The sequence below is a fragment of the Lolium perenne genome, chromosome 2, assembly GCF_019359855.2.
Source record: "Lolium perenne isolate Kyuss_39 chromosome 2, Kyuss_2.0, whole genome shotgun sequence".
NCBI lineage: Eukaryota > Viridiplantae > Streptophyta > Magnoliopsida > Poales > Poaceae > Lolium > Lolium perenne.
Genome location: NC_067245.2, coordinates 127,773,597 through 127,780,073, shown reverse-complemented (window position 1 = coordinate 127,780,073; position 6,477 = coordinate 127,773,597).

The window sequence follows — 6,477 nt, the reverse complement described above, 5'->3', positions numbered from 1 at the left end:
TCATCCACTTATCCAATAATTTTGCAAAAAGAGCTGGCAGCGGGGTTCCCAGCCCCCAATTAATTAACTTTCATTAATAATTCTCTTCACTGTTTTGCTCTGATTCATCAGTAAGCAACTTAATTTTGCAAATAGACACTTCTTCATGGTATGAGAATGTTGGAAGGCACCCGAGGATTCGGTTAGCCATGGCTTGTGAAAGAAAAAGGTTGGGAGGTGTGTCATCCATAAATAAAAAAACTAAAGTACATGTGTAAACAAAAGAGAAGAGGGATGATCTACCTTGCTAGTAGAGATAACGTCCTTCATGGGAGCCGCTCTTTGAAAGTCTGTTTGGCAAGGGGGATAGAGTGCCCACTACCATTCGTTGACAACAACAAACACCTCTCAAAACTTTACTTTTATGCTCTCTATATGATTTCAAAACTTAAAAAGCTCTAGCACATGATTTAATCCCTGCTTCCCTATGCGAAGGGCCTTTCTTCTACTTTATGTTGAGTCAGTTTACCTACTTCCTTCTATCTTAGAAGAAAACACTTGTGTTAACTGTGCATTGATTCTTACATACTTGCTTATTTGCATTCATCATATTACTTTGTGTTGACAATTATCCATGAGATATGCATGTTGAAAGTTGAAAGCAATTGCTGAAACTAAACCTTCCTTTGTGTTGCTTCAATGCCTTTACTTTGAATTTATTGCTTTATGAGTTAACTCTTATGCAAGACCTTTTGATGCTTGTCTTGAAAGTACTATTCATGAAAAGTTTTGCTATATGTTATCTATTTGGTTAGCAACTATAGATCATTGCCTTGAGTCACTTCATTCATCTCATATGCTTTACAATAGTATGATCAAGATTATGTAAGTAGCATGTCACTACAGAAATTATTCTTTTTATCGTTTACCTACTCGAGGGCGAGTAGGAACTAAGCTTGGGGATGCTTGATACGTCTCCAACGTATCTATAATTTCTGATGTTCCATGCTAGTTTTATGACAATACATACATGTTTTGCTCACACTTTATAATGATTTTATGCATTTTCCGGAACTAACCTATTAACAAGATGCCGAAGTGCCAGTTCCTGTTTTCTGTTGTTTTTGGTTCCAGAAAGGCTGTCCGGGCAATATTCCCGGAATTCGACGAAACGAAGACCCAACATCATAATTCACCGAGACGGACCAGGACACCGAAGGAGAGTCGGAGGGGAGGCCTGGGGCCCCCAGACCATAGGCCGGCGCGGCCTGGAAGGGGGGCACGCCACCCTATGGGGTGGGACCCCCAGGAGCCCCCTTGCGCCGCCTCTTCGCCTATAAGATCCCTCGTGACCTAAAACCTCGATACCAATTGACGAAACTCCAGAAAGACTCCAGGGGCGCCGCCGCCATCGCGAAACTAGTAATTGGATTACCAGTGGCGCACCATTTGGTGCACCACTACTAACACTTACCAGCGGCGTGCTTGTAGTGATGCACCATGGTGCACCATTGCTAACCAAATTAGGTGCGCCATTAATAAGCATTGTCGTGGATATGGCCACGCCAGGTGCTACAGGATGAATCACTTCATTGATGTGGGGCAAGGGAAGCGCATCCATCTATGGATCGAGGTACACAAGACACAGATTTTACCCAGGTTCAGCCCCTCCGAAGGAGTAAAAGGCCTACATCCAGCTAGATTGTATTGCTTTGATGGTGTTTACAATGAGGGTGCTCAGACAGTCGGCGTGGTGATTAGGAGCAGGGGTTTAGGAGGAATGGAGATCGGATCCCTTTTAGGGTTTAGCCCAGGGTTTATATATGCACCGCCGGTCTAGGGTTTACAGGAGATAAGATCATGCAGATCTTCTTCCTAAAAGGCCAAAGGACCTTGCCCGCGCGCCAAGTCTTCAATCGCATGGGCCTTTGGGCCAGTCACCAAGTTCTTGGGGTAGTTGCCAGGCGACTGCCCCCTCCTTCGGCCTTCTTCCATCGGCGAGTCAGGCATGTATTGGACCCCTTAGGGCACATCCCGATCAGTAGTCCTCGAGTGCATCAAGGACGCATCGTAGGCTTCAGGCGAGTCAGTTGAAAGGATTAGTCGGATTCACAGTCGAGTCGGTTATGAGCTCCTAAAACAAAGAAACTACCAGGTGAAAAAGACCCGTCGCACTTGTCGGTTGTGCGTCGGGTGCAGTCGCCACAAGTTGAAACACTACATGATGTCAGCAAGTGTCATGAGCCGTTTGAGAGAAGCCCCATGGCATTTCTGACCATTGCCAGCGGTTAACGGCTAGTTGATGGCTCCTTGGAGGTTCCGCCGAAAATACGGGCCACTAAATCTTGAGCTGTGATTACGATGAAGATATCGACATTTGATTGACTTCTATTTGGTGACGGCGATAGAGGATATTCCAAAGATATAAATAGGAGGAGTGTGCCCTAGTGGCGGCTCACCGTCCCATTATCTTCTTCTCCGCGCTCCCTTTCTCGCGCACACACGATGAATTCCATCCTCGGAGAGCTTCGAACCAATGGCGATTAATGGTTCATGGACACGCTCTGATGGCTGTGAAATACGCCAATTTCCCCATGTTTAAACCCTTTGCTAAGACAAGAAATTGATTAAACTTCTCTCTAAGTGTGCCACTAATGACTAATTATTGCAAAGATTTGCAATCCTTTCTCCCGTTGTATGGTGTGCATGAAATCAAGTCTTAATGGCAAATGGACTTGCAATTACTGAAGAAAATCTCATCACAAGTGCAACAAAGTCAACCAGAGGGTCAAATTCAGTTCCAGAAAGTTCAGCGGACATCGGTACGGGCAAGACCCGCCCGTACCTTATTCCCATACTAGGCGCTAGAGCATTCCCGAGGTCAAACCCTATAAGTTTCATGAAGGGAGCTAGTCGAAAAATAGAGCCATTCGTTGCAAACAGAGCCGCCATCCACCAGATCCATCTACACCACACCGAAAGAGATCCACCACCATTGTTCATCCATTCCCTCTCCAATGTCCTCCATAGTCATCACCATTGTAATATAAATTTCCTTGAGTTGGTGACCATTTTAGAATATTGTGATTTCAATCCAAGTATTTGCAATAATGATTTCTATCTTTGATCTTGGTATCATGTGTGAGTAGTCCTCACGGGCTGCTGATACATGCATTTTACATCATCAATACTGTTACATATATGTTTAGTTTCTTTGATATTTGCATCATACATCATTATTTATGCATTTTTAGTTGATTTCCAGAACTTTCCTACAAAGTCCCTTTCATCGGTATTTAATTTTTGGGAGGCAGAAAACCTCCTTTTTGTATTTTGCTGTTTGAGGGACCTTCTGGACACCTAAAAATCTAAGGAAAAAATACATGATCAGTTTTTCACCTGGAGAAAGACCGTGGGCCACGTGAGGGAGGCCACGAGGGCCAAAAGAGGTCAGGTTGCACCCCACCTACCTGGGCACGCCACCGATGCTCTTTTCGCCCTTGAGCATCGCCTCGCCCCCTTTATGCAGACGCCTCCGTTTTGCTCAAAAACCTAAGCCATATTTTTGTCAAGATTCATTGAGGCGGCGGCGGAGGCGAAAGTCCTCTCCTACTCCGAGAGAGGGCAGATCCTACTGCAACGGTGCCTCTGGTGAAAGGGAATCAGCGCCATTGTCATCACCACTCCGAGGGGGAGGCATCTCCATCAACATATCCACCAGCACCATCATCACCACCATCACCATCTACGAGATCGCCTTTATCCCCCTCATAGTTTGTGTTTGATTGAACCTCGGATACTATTTTAAGGGCTAGTATGCTTGTGATTAGTACTTTATCATTATTTGGTGGAGAGATTATATATTCAGATTGTGTAATCATTATGCATCTGGTCCATATCATTTTGACACTTGTGAGTAGTTCCCCATGCTCCTGGGGGCATAAGATGATATGGCTATGATTCTATATGATGTGTAATAAGTATTTGGTCAAGTTTTTATTTTCATGTTGTTCTATGATGGTTTTATACGAACGTCGATTAAATATTGCTTCATATATATGGGCTCGTAGGGCTGCACTTTAATGTAATGAATGAGTCTTGGAGGGACGGAATGACAGAAATCGTTTTCCAATACTTTGAGTTGCATTAGAGAGGTTTATGTCGGGGACCGATGAACTAATTGCTATGGTGGGACATTTATGTCTTAATGATTCCTATACTTGCACATGAGAATGGTTTTAGGACCCATCATAAGGGTGCATTTGCTCATATCTATGGCTGCATCTAATATAGCTCCGCCACTAATGGAATGGAACTTGACAAAATATTTACCATGTTGTGTAGAACTCTTAAGGCTAGAAAATCCATGCCACCCTCGGGAACACTTGTCGCATATAATCACACAAACACACTTGAGCTTGTCCATTTGCTGCATAGAGGATTGAGCTTTCTCTCATTGATAGCATTTACATATTGCTATTTACTTTGTGCATTTTATTTTATTGCAAACTATACATCCAAAACACCAAAAACTACAACATTCTTTATATTGCTTACTCAAATCCGCTAACCAATACATTCAGATCCCCGTGGGTTCAACAACCTTTCTTATTGAAAAGTACTAAAATTGATCTCCTGCACTTGCGATCCACCAAGACACTTTTCTGGCGTTGTTGCCGGGGAGCGTAGCTCTATTGGTAAGTGGTTGGTAAGGAAGCTTTTACTGTTCTTACTATTTTCTATTTGTCTCAACATGGGTACTTCAAGCCATCATGCTATGCGCTTAACTCTATGTGAATATGTTCAATCTATCAAGGATAATATCGAGAAACCTCCTGAACAAAAATTGGCATATCAAATTCCTATTGGTATTGCCAAAAGTGTTATGAAACTAACTTTTATAGCGGATGAAAGTAAAACTGCTATGGGGCATTTACATGCCATTGAATATCTATGTTGTCTATTCAAATTATATGGTATTCATCATGATGAAGTAAAGAGGAAATTACTATATCTATCTCTTTTTGGTGATGCTCACATATGTTTTAGACCTCTAAATGATAAATGTCGTCTTGATTGGGAATATCTGAGGAAAGCCTTCTATCTTAAATACTATACTCCTATAGAATCTTATGATGATTGTTGTCATATTTATAATTTTTGGCCTCATGTTGGAGAAAGTATTGCTCAATCTTGGTGGATGCTTAATGAACTCATCCGTAAGAATCCTTGTCATGGTATTCATGATAGTCTTATATTGATTAATTTCTATGTGAGGCTACCCCAACATCATAGGGAATTTCTGGATAATTCATCTGAAGGGAGTTTTACTCATAGAACTCAACAAGAATCAAGGGAATCATTGGATACTATTTCTAATAATATTGTTGTATGGGATCTTGATAAAGGTAACCAATCTCGTTTGAATATGAATATGCATGTGTAGAGAACTTCTCTACTACTATATTGTTTGAAGAATTGAAGAATAGGTTTGGCTTTGATCCTCATGTATTGGTAGAAGTTACTAAACCTTTTGCTAACCATTTGAATGTTCCTAAGAAGGGGTTTAAAGTTTATGTTGAACCTCTTAAAAAATCTTCATACATTACTAAAGTTGAGAAGCAGGTTAAACAAGCATCATCTTTCATAATAGAGGAATATGTGGAAACTCCTCCGTATCCAAGAAGGGTGAAGGAAAACTTACTCACCACTATTGCAAATAAGAGTGCTAGAAGATTTCATGAACCATATGAACAAATTGATATGAAGCATCAAATTTTGGCCATTAAGGAATTAAATGAAGAAATTACTTGTGATGTTTATTTGTGTGAAGATTCCACTAAGGTAATTCAAAAAGTAATACCACTAAAGTTGGTAAACCTATCATATCCCGTGCTATTGGAACTTAATGCTATCATGGTCTTTGTGATATTGAAACAAGTATAAGTGTGATAACATATTCTCTATATCTTGAAATCAAGCCTGACATTGATCCCATACACATGGAAGAGATAGGTATAACTATTCAACTTGCTAATACAGTTATATTTGTCCTCTAGGCTTGGTTTCATATGTTGAAGTATTAGTGGGAAAGATTAAGTACCCCGCTGATTTTATTGTACTTGGTTGCTCCCAAGATGCTCTTTGTCCTATTATGTAGTAATGAAGAAAGAGAAGCTTTAGATCAAATTTTATCGCAATATCCACCACATTTACAATTGCATATTCCACCTGATAATCTTGGAGTGTTACCACCACCCAAAGAAGATCCTAGTTTTGAATTAAAACCTTTGCCTGAAGATATGAAATATGCATTCCTTGATGAGAAGAAAATATATCCTATTATTATTAATGCTAATCTTTCACAAGAAGAAGAAGCAAAGTTTACTTGAGGTGTTGCGTGCTCATAGGCCAGCTGTTGGCTATTCACTTGATGATTTAAAAGGTATAAGTCCCTCTTTATGCATGCATAAGATTAACTTGGAAGATGATGCAAAG